General features: G+C 39.9%; 1 pseudogene; it reads left to right on the top strand.

The window, feature by feature from the left end:
• The first annotated feature begins 1188 nt into the window (after positions 1-1188).
• LOC114210980 (coiled-coil domain-containing protein 9 pseudogene) lies at positions 1189-10943 on the top strand (annotated as a pseudogene).
• Positions 10944-11440: the final 497 nt, after the last annotated feature.

Raw genomic sequence — 11440 nt, 5'->3', positions numbered from 1 at the left:
AAGATACCAAGTCGCAGAAAAATAAGTCATCAACAAAGGGCCACTCAACTACCTTTATACAAATAAATACTGCTGGACTCTGAGTCATCATAGCCAAAAATACATGGACCAATTGGGCAATATCCTCAAAATATACTAATTGTGTAGTCTGTATGCTTCCATGCTGTGATCCATGTTGGATTCCACACTTCCATGTTGGGATTTCCTTAATTTGACTGCTTCTAGATTACTAGTTTGGAGGAGAAATCCTGAGTTGGCAAGGCTATAGGCAATTAGGAAGTAAAAATGAACTCTCTTAGGTAAAAAGGAAACAGAATTGGAATTTTTACCTAGATGTCATCTGAAAAACATTTTCAAGGAGTTTTCAGACCTGTTTTTTTTTTTTTTTTTTTTAATGCATGACACTAAGCTTCAACTTGAGAGACACTAGAAAGAGAATTTGGAATGAGAAATATAGGCAGTGTCTTTTGTTTATTGAATAGAGATAATAAGTCAAAAACCATCCTGCAGTGATTTACCGCAGTAAACACCATGTGGGAGAATTTCCACAATGGAGATGTTATAGTTTAACATAATTAAAAACCATTTGCTCAAAGTAGTAAACAAAATTTTAAAAAAGATAGTAACTTGAGGTGGAATTGTTATAAATTGCAGTTGAATTTGATCTGATAGAGGATAATGAACATCTGCATCAGACAAACTCGGATTTTAGCTGAGCGATGGCAGGCATCTTAGAAACAGTCTTAGAAACATCATTTTGTGCATCAATAAAATAATTCAAACAATATTTGCCTTAAAGTGTTGTAAAGATTATAAATCACTATAAATGGGTCTAGCATAATATTTGGCACGTAGGAGGCTCTATGGATATTTGTTGTTTTTGTGGAGCAATATTTTAACACAAATCATAGGTAACAGGGGAATCTAAAGTGGGAGTCAGCTATCTCCTACAAGGAAAATTAAATTGGGGCAATATTATTTTACTTTCAGCTCCTGGTGGGTACAGCCTGGTTGTAGGACCCAGGTATAATGAAGTGGATGCCCTGTCCTATATTTGAATTTTGGAAGAGTAAAGTCACTTTTAGAGATATCTGCAAACCACAGTGGTTTTCAGCTGGGTCCTTTTATAAAGTCTGGAGTCATTTTTGATGCCAAGCCTCAAGAAGTGATACCAACAATTAATGGACAATGGCCAGAGATGCCACTAAGCATCATACCCTTTACCAGAAAGCCATGCAAATCAAAGTTTGGTCCAAAATGTCAATCACAGGAGGCCGAACAGCCCTGGAGCGGTAACAGCAGAGGGGAAAATGCAGATTCACAGCAGCAGGTGCGGGGAGGAGGCAGGGAAGGTCTAGCTGGCTGACTGGGCTGCCATGTCCTGAAAAGGTGGCTTCTGTGACAGCCTTTGGCATCTTGACCATGCCTGGACTCCTGCAACTCCTGCTTGATCTCAGCATCCAGTTTCTTTAATTTTGTAAACTACACAACACTCTCTTCTCTCTTCCAATAAATTCCTTAATGCTTAAGTTAACTAATTTCCAAGTTAGCCATCAATTAGCCATCTAATTAGTAGAGATCATCTCTCAGTCACGTTTATTAGTAGTAGAATTATCATTATCATCATCTTGAGTAATATAATTAGTAATAATTAAATTAATTATGAGGGATGATCTAAGCTACTTTTTAATGGTATCAATAGCTACCATTTATTAAGTACTTATAATTGGCTAAAGAGTGTATGCATGATATTCAATTTATTCTCTAAAGGCACTTTGTGAAAAAAGCATTAATGTCTCTATTTAAGAAATAATAACCCTGAGGCAACCCAAAGTCATCCAGCTAATAAGTATCAGTCCCAAGTTTCAAGCTCAGATCTTTTCAATTCTAAAGACATTTTTTTCATTTAACCATTATTATATATATTAACATACACACACACACACACACACACAAATTATAGATTATACATCCAGAGCCCAAATTACTGCCTCTTTTCCTCATCTCTATTTAACTTCCATCCTACTTCTCACTCTACTCTGGATTTCAATCCTTAACATTTCATCACACTCTCTTGGCAAATCACCAGTGGCTTTGGCATTCTAGGTGTCAAATCCGGCCAATTTGACTACTTCCTCCTTCCCAAAACTCCTTCCCAAAATTCCATCATCCCTCTATTGTCCGGATTTCTCTTATAGTTTGGTCTCCTTCTCAATCTACCCTTTCTCAGTTTAATTAGCAGCTGTTCTAACTCAGTCCAGCTCTTGAAATTTGTTGTTTACATGTTCATCATTTTTGTCTCTTCTTTTCTCACACACACACACACACACACACACACACACTCTCTCTCTCTCTCTCTAGATAATCTCATCTGTACTCTATGTCATTTCATGATGGCTTACAAATTTAATTTATATCGGTATTCATTATTTAATCAAGAGCAATACGGAAATAATTTAAATATACCAGTTAAATATACCAACCTTCAGATACCCATCTGGCTACTTATCAGATAATTTAAAGAATTCCATCAACTTTAGAAACAAAATTATCTGAAATACTTAGTGTAGGGCACTGCCATATCAAGTGAAACCATAGCATTCGTTGTCCAAAGCGGGGCTCAGAGTTTGTTCTAAATGTTCTATGCAACTCCAGCTTAGAATAGCACAATATGAGATCATTCAAATTAAATCATCCCAGGCTCCGGTTCACAGGTCGAGAGAATAGCTTTATTTCTTTGCCTATATTCTTTTTCCTGCCTTGAGACAAAAATTGATTATTATTGCTGAGGGATAGAAAGCCAGAAAGCCCATATAAGTTGTTAGAGAATCCTGTTTTATTGTGATAATAGCTACACAGTAAGAACTATACACCGAGAACAAGTAAACCTGTAGAGAACTAGGTATTCTTTCTATTTGCTGGTCTGCAGCAGTTTCTCTGGGACTGGGTCACAGTAGGTTAGAAAAGTTCTCTCACCCACCATACCCCATACTATGATTACCAATAGTTACTCCATGATAAAGAAGAGTTAGACTTCTAAAGTAACAGTTCAATTTCACATGGCCTAACATGCTTAAGTATATATATAGCCATTTTCCTAAAGAAAAGCTGGGTAGTGCCAGCATGGGTAGGCCAGAAGGGGGATCTTGTCTCAACCACGCAGTGTTCTAGGAATTGATTTTGAGCCTAGGTCGACAATCCCTATTTTTCCACCCTTTCAATGAATCCCCCTTCATGAGTACCTGCTGGCCATATTTGCAAGCTGACCTCTGTCAAGTCTTCTAATTTCATCAAATATATTTTAATAATATTGAACTTCAAAAGGAAAAGGGTCAAGCTCTATAATGCTTTGCTTTGAATAAAGGGGGCCAGCTCAAATTAATTCCTATATACCTACTACCAGAAACAGATATGGCTGGCAATTTTTAAGTCAGTTTATTTCACTTGGCAGTTGAACATAACATAAAACATCCTTTCATAGAAAATAGTTCTGCTTAGGGTTTAATAAATGATAGTGAATAGAATTATGATCCTTGATTGACATCTTCCTATAAGCTCTGGTTTTATAAAAGAGGCCTGTGAACAATATACTTAAAAATAAATTCTATCTTCATAAATATTTAAATTCATTTCCACCAAATTACTAAAAATAGTTTGAAATATGTTATTTTACATTGATTTCATCTGGATTCTGAGATTATTTATGGATAAAAGGAGAACGACATTTGAGTTTAATATCTAGGATGCCACATGTTGTGAAAAGATGTCGTGTTGTAACATTTATAGTTTTATACTTTATCTGAATACAAATTGGGCATTCAAGATTCACCTGGCATCATGAGATACAGGGCCAAACATAATCAAAGTATAATATTTTCTACATGTTCACTATTAGAATTATAAGTGTACCATCTTTTCCCCCTCTTATATGGAATTATACAAAATACATTTTATCAAAATTCTCATATTTGGGGGCATAAACCCATAGCACTGCTACAAGTGCTGAGTTCATCTGTGTGTGAACTCACATTTTTTTATGTATTACAATTATATGTCAGTATATCTGATGCCTAATATACTTACAGTTTCATAGATCATACTATTTGGACCTTGTTTTTGACACACTTCCCTTTTGATGGTTGGCTTTGGAGTAGTCACAGGCATTTTTTTGGATCTGGATAAAGGGAAATTGAGTTGAACTGATAGTTAATTTGGTTCAGTAGTATACTATTATTTGATTTATAGTTTCTTTTGTGTATAATTAAGTTATTGCTAGCTACAGTTAGAATGGCCTCCAGAAAGACTTCCATCACTTACCATATTGACTCACAAAAGTGCATGCCAGGGGTAACATGGCAATACGAGTGTGCCCGATGTCTCCTACCTTTATGTGGGTAGTGGAGAAGAAGCAGGTTTGAAATATAAAGAACCAGATTCAGAACTAGTCTGCAGAAAATTCTTCTAGTCATTCTATGTGCAAAATATTAAGCAGTAGATTTTAGTTGTTTCAAAGCCTTCCCAAAACAGAAGTCCTCTTGTCCCTAATATATTCACTTCAGCAGCAAATACAATTATATGTGCATCCTATTTGTTGAAGGGAATTGTGCCAACTGGGGCTTCTCAGAATTCCTGTTTGTAGGGTAGATGCAGACTTATAGCAGCACTACAAATCCTGACTACATCGGGAAGCCTCAAGTTTTATGTATAGGGAATATCTAACACATTTTGTCTAGAAGTTTCAGATAAAATGATGTGTAAAACCGATACCAGTGCAGTAAAGAGCCTGAAGAAACAAGTGTTCTGGTGATAACACTCCTACACATTTGTCAATAATTCAAAATACATAACATAAGAGTAATTTGTTTTCATGATTGAGTAGCTCAGTGCAACACAAGATAGTCTAAGTATGCACTTTTAAGTACTCTGGGGCGGGCCCTAATTTCAGATTAATTTTTTACATTTTTTTCAGAATTAATCATTTTGCTGAAATTGAAGTATAACAAAGAGGAAGTATTCAAATGGAAAGCCAGACACTGAAAAAAAATAAAAATAAAAAAGACCAGCAGAGTTTCAAAATGTTAAAACTATTTTATTACAACATAGTGGAATTAAAAACATCTGATGATCAAAATTGCAAAGAATTTTTTCTAAATTCTCAATCTATAAAAAAAATTTAACTAGAGGAAAGACTAAATTATCTTTATATTGACACTATAGAAAATGATGTTTCAAAGTTGTGGTTATATGAGAGATAATAAAAGAATGTGCTAGGAAAAATTTATTTAAAGTATATGTAGATGAATATTCTATAATATTATGTAATAATATACAATATTAATAAAAATATTATATTATTTTTCTATTTAAATTATTGTAACGTTTTTTACATGTTCATAAATTAATGTAGCCTCCTGAGAAAATAAGAATTATTATTAATCAAATTTATATCCTTACCCTAGGCAACAAAAGCAAGGTAAATGATCTGTTTATTATGTCACAATTAAAAGAGGAAAAATTCAGGTAGTGGCCTACGTGTCATATTTTCCATCCAGATCTCATTACTTTTTCTCTGTCAATCATATTCTTCATAGATTTTGAATAATACTGTCTAAAAGGTATAGTTGAATAATTCCAGTATAGTTTTCAGAAATGATTTGCTTGATTCTCACATTACAAATGATACATATTTATAATGGGCAGAATCATGGCCTGACTCCTGTTTTCCAATTGCTTAATCCAAGATCATTGGCAGAATTCTTTACCCATATCTTTGCTTTATCCCTTTACCTGGTCCATTGGAAGATCCCATTAAGTTTGCCTTCAAAGTATATTCAGAATCCACCCACTTCTCACCACCCCAGTGCTATCTTCCTGGTCTAATCCACCATCATCCCTCAGTGGCTTATTCCAACTTATTTCACCTAATTGGTGAGCCTCCTTCCACCCTTGTTTTTCCTTGTCTTTCCTTCCTCCTATAAGTCAGTATAACAGCCAGAGCAATTCTGTTAAAAGTAAATCAGATCATGCCACTCCTGGGTCAAATGATTCCAGTGCTTTTCCCTCTTATTGTGAATAAAAACCCAAGTCTTGCCATGATTTATTTACAAGGCCCTCTGTGACCTAGACCCTGCAACTCCCAGATATCTCTGATCTCATCTTCTGCTACTCTCATTTCCTTTACTCTTCTATAGTCATGTTGCCATCCCAGGAAACACCACTGTCTTGCACAGATATTTCCTTTGCTAGAAATTCTCTTTCCTGTATACTTACTTGGCTCCTTTACTTCCGTCAGGACTTTGATCCCAGACCCACTTTCTCAGCGAGGTCTTTTTTAGTAACATCGACATTTTCAGTTCTCAGATACCTCTAACACCTTCCTTGTTTTATTATTCCCTACAGTATTTATCAGTATTAAATGTAGTAGAAATTGTACTTATTACTATTGTCCGTTTTCTTTACACTCCCACCTGGAATGTGAACTTCATAACAGCAGGAAATTTCATTGTTTGTTTGTAAAAATATCAGCAGTATTCACAAAATTGTCCTGCACAGGGTACCTCTATGGTAAATATTTAATTCCTTATTATCTAAAATGAGTTTCTCTGAGTGATTTTTAAAAGTGGCCTGGCTATATGACTTGTGTTGTATCTTCTCAACTTGTATTCTAAATTGTCTTACCTTTTAATTCTTTTTTTTGGCCATTTTTTAAAATTTTATTATGTTATGTTAATCACCATACATTACATCATTAGTTTTTGATGTAGTGCTCCATGATTCATTGTTTGCGTATAACACCCAGTGCTCCATTCAGTACATGCCCTCTTTAATACCCATCACCAGGCTAACCCATCCCCTGACCCCCTCCCTCTAGAACCCTCAGTTTGTTTCTCAGAGTCCATAGTCTCTCATGGTTTGTCTCCCCCTCTGATTGCCTCCCCTACATTTTTCCCTTCTTGCTATCTTCTTCTTCTTCTCCTTCTCCTTCTTCTTCTTCTTCTTCTTTTTAACATATAATGCAATATTGGTTTGAGGTACAGGTCTGTGATTCAACAGTCTTACACAATTCACAGCGCTCACCATAGCACATACCCTCCCCAATGTCTATCACCCAGACACCCCATCCCTCCCATCTCCCACCACTCCAGCAACCCTCAGTTTGTTTCCTGAGATTAAGAATTCCACATATCAGTGAGATCATATGATACATGTCTTTCTCTGATTGACTTATTTCGCTCAGCATAATACCCTCTAGTTCCATCAGTGTCATTGCAAATGGCAGGATTTCATTCATTTTGATGGCTGCATATATTCCATTGTATATATATACCACCTCTTCTTTATCCATTTATCTGTCAATGGACATCTTGGCTCTTTCCACAGTTTAGCTATTGTGGACATTGCTATTATAAAGATCAGGGTGGACATACCACTTCGGATCCCTACATTTGTATCTTTGGGGTAAATACCCAGTACTGCAATTGCTGGGTAGTAGGGTAGCCTATTTTCAACTTTTTGAGGAACCTCCATACTGTTGTCCAGAGTGGCTGCACCAGCTTGTATTCCCACCAACAGTGTAGGAGTGTTCCCCTTTCTCCACATCCCCGCCAACATCTGTCATTTCCTGACTTGTTAATTTTAGCCATTTTGACTGGTGTGAGGTGGTATCTCATTGAGGTTTTGATTTGGATTTCCCTGATGCCAAGTGATGTTGAGCACTTTTTCATGTGTCTGTTGGCCATTTGGATGTCTTTGGAAAAATGTCTATTCATGTCAACTGCCCATTTCTTGATTGGATTATTTGTTCTTTGGGTGTTGAGTTTGATAAGTTTTTTTTATAGATTTTGGATACTAGCCCTTTATCTGATATGTCATTTGCAAATATCTTCTCCTTTACTGTCGGTTGTCTTTTGGTTTTGTTGACTGTTTCTTTTGCTGTGCAAAAGCTTTTCATCTTGATGAAGTCCCAAGAGTTCATTTTTGCCCTTCCTTCCCTTGCCTTTGGCAATATTTCTAGGAAGAAGTTGCTGTGGCTGAGGTCGAAGAGGTTGCTGCCTGTGTTCTCCTTTAGGATTTTGATGGACTCCTGTCTCACATTTAGGTCTTTCAACCATTTTGAATTTATTTTTGTGTGTGGTGTAAGGAAGTGGTCCAGTTTCATTCTTCCGCATGTGGCTGTCCAATTTTCCCAACACCAATTGTTGAAGAGACTGTCTTTTGTCCATTGGACATTCTTTCCTGCTTTGTTGAAGATTAGTTGACCATAGAGTTGAGGGCCCATTTCTGGCTGGGCTCTCTATTCTGTTCCATTGATCTATGTGTCTGTTTCTGTGCCACTACCATACTGTCTTGATGATGACAGCTTTGTAATAGAGCTTGAAGTCTGGAATGGTGATGCCACCAGCTTTGCTTTTCTTTTTCAACATTCCTCTGGCTATTCGGGGTCTTTTCTGGTTCCATACAAATTTTAGGATTATTTGTTCTATTTCTTTGAAAAAAGTGGATGGTATTTTGATAGGGATTGCGTTAAATGTGTAGATTTCTCTAGGTAGCATTGACGTCTTCACAATATTTGTTCTTCCAATCCATGAGCATGGAATGTTTTTCCATTTCTTTGTGAATTCCTCAATTTCTTTCATGAGTATTTTATGGTTTTCTGAGGACAGATTCTTTGTCTCTTTGGTTAGATTTATTCCTAGGTATCTTATGGTTTTGGGTGCAATTGTAAATGGGATTGACTTCTTAATTTCTCTTTCTTCTGTCTTGTTTTTGGTGTATAGGAATGCCACTGTTTTCTATGCATTGATTTTAAAACACAACTGTTCAAATTCTCTGGGATGCAGCAAAGGCAGTCCTAAGAGGAAAGTGTATAGCAATACAAGCCTTTCTCAAGAAATAAGAAAGGTCTCAAATACACAACCTAATCCTACACCTAAAGGAGCTGGAGAAAGAACAGCAAATAAAGCCTAAACCCAGCAGGAGAAGAGAAATAATAAAGATCAGAGCAGAAATCAATGAAATAGAAACCAAAAGAACAGTAAAACAGATCAATGAAACTAGGAGCTGGTTCTTTGAAAGAATTAACAAGATTGATAAACCCCTGGCCAGACTTATCAAAAAGAAAAATGACCCAAATAAATAAAATCATGAATGAAAGAGGAGAGATCACAACCAACACCAAAGAAATACAAACAATTATAAGAACATATTATGAGCAACTCTATGCCAGCAAATTAGATAACCTGGAAGAAATGGATGCATTCCTAGAGCTGTATCAACTACCAAAACTGAACCAGGAAGAAATAGAAAACCTGGACAGACCCAGAACCATGAAGGAAATTGAAGCAGTCATCAAAAATCTCCCAAGAAACAAAAGCCCAGGGCCAGATGGCTTCCCAGGGGAATTCTATCAAACATTTAAAGAAGAATTAATACCTATTCTTCTGAAACTGTTCTAAAAAATAGAAATGGAAGGAAAACTTCCAAACTCATTTGATGAGGCCAACATTACCTTGATCCCAAAGCCAGACAAAGACCCCATCAAAAAGGAGATTTACAGACCAATATCCTTGATGAACATGGATGCAAAATTCTCACCAAAATACTAGCCAATAGGATCCAACAGTACATTAAAAGGATTATTCACCATGACCAAGTGGGATTTATTCCTGGGCTACAAGGTTGGGTCAACATCCACAAATCAATCAGCAGCCTCAGCTACCGACAGAGCGGCGCCGGCAGAATATCCAGAAGATGAACAAGGAGATGGAGAAGATTGCAGAGTAGGAGTGAAACCAGCGGGAAGGTGTGCTGGAGCCCAACCTGGTGCGGAACTTCCTGGACGACCCCCGGCGACGTAGCCGGCCCCTGGAGGAGCCGGAGAGGGCATGGGTGCAACTCAGGGGGGGGGGGGCGCGACTTCGAGTGGGTGCGCTGCGGCCTGGAGCAGGAGCAGCAGGGCCGCTGGCCGGCCTGGGTGGCGCTGATGACATGATGCTGTCCATGACGGGCCGCGAGCGGTCAGAGTATCTGCACTGGAAGCAGGAGAGGGAGAAGATCGACCAGGAGTGGCTGCAGAGACACCGCAAGCCCACCAGCCAGTGGCGGCAGGAGTGGGATGCTGAGAAGAGTGACAGCATGTTCAAGGATGGCCCAGCTGCTGCCCTTGAACCATCCCACCGCTATGATGACCAGGCCTGGACTTGGACCCCAAGCCCCCCACTTTCAGGGAGTTCCTGTCCCAGCACAAAGCTGAGGTCAGCCGCAGGAGGAGGAAGAGTAGTCGACCCCAGACCAAGGCGGCCCCTCCTGCCTACAGTGACCATGATGACCGCTGGGAGAGGAAGGACGCAGTGCCCCCAGCCCCAGAGACGCCACAGCCCGCCCCACCTGAGGAGACGCCCACGCAGCCGCCGGAGACCCCAGCTCCTCCGGCCCACCGGCCCCCTGAGGATGAGGGGAGGAGGACGTGGGGGGGGGAGGACCTGAGGGAAGAGGACGAGGGGGAGGATGAGGAGTGGGAAGACATGAGTGAGGAGGAGGAAGAGGAGGTCGAGGAAGAAGAAGAGGCTGATGAGGAGGAACAAGAACCAGCCCAAGGTCATGAATTCCAAGAGGCTGAGCCCACCGGAAGCCCTCCCCGAAGCCGCACCGGAAGTCCCAACGGAGGTGACCAGCCAGCCCCTGCCTCCCTTGAGAGTGGGCCCAGCCTTCCAAGAACCCAGCAAGCTTAAGAGGAAGGGTCTGAGGCAGCTCCAGAGGCGGGTACTGAGGGCCAGGAGACCGCGGAGATCACCGACTTACAGAGGGTGCGTTTCTGCAAGGTGGTGGCGGCCGGTCCGCCACCGGTCCGCCACCGACTGTGGCCTCCGCTCTCTGCACTAACCCCCTGCCACCTTGCTCCTCTGTCCTCTGCTTCCGTCACACTCCAGCCAGGAGAGGATTAAATGTAAGGGGGGCGGAGCCAGGGACAGTGAACCGGGTGGGGCCAGGGCAATAGTCCAGTCTCCCGCTTCCAGGGCGCCGTGGCACCGGGAGGGCTGAGACGCCCCCGAGTTACCCACCTAATGGAAGCAATGGGGGCTAGGTGCCAGTCCCCAGGCCTAGATTGCTGCCTCCTGGAGTTTAAATCTGGGCCCTGGCAGGTAGCCGGTGACTCTTCCACAGGACTCGGAATTACTCGGCTACTGGCCCCCTCTCTTATTAAACACAGTGCTTCTGCTAAAAAACAAAAAAACAAAAAAACGGGGATGCAGGAAAAGCATTTGACAAAGTACAGCATCGTTTCTTGATCAAAACTCTTCAGAGTATAGGGATAGAGGGTACATACCTCAATATCATAAAAGCCATCTATGAAAAACCTACAGCAAATATCATCCTCAATGGGGAAAAACTGAGAGCTTCCCCCTAAGGTCAGAAACACGGCAGGGATGTCCACTATCAC

The sequence above is a fragment of the Eumetopias jubatus genome, unplaced genomic scaffold (assembly GCF_037043125.1).
Source record: "Eumetopias jubatus isolate StellerSeaLion01/CBP00866 unplaced genomic scaffold, mEumJub1_p1.0 scaffold_8, whole genome shotgun sequence".
NCBI lineage: Eukaryota > Metazoa > Chordata > Mammalia > Carnivora > Otariidae > Eumetopias > Eumetopias jubatus.
Note: the sequence above shows the minus strand (reverse complement) of the source record. Positions and strands in the feature narration are given on the sequence as shown.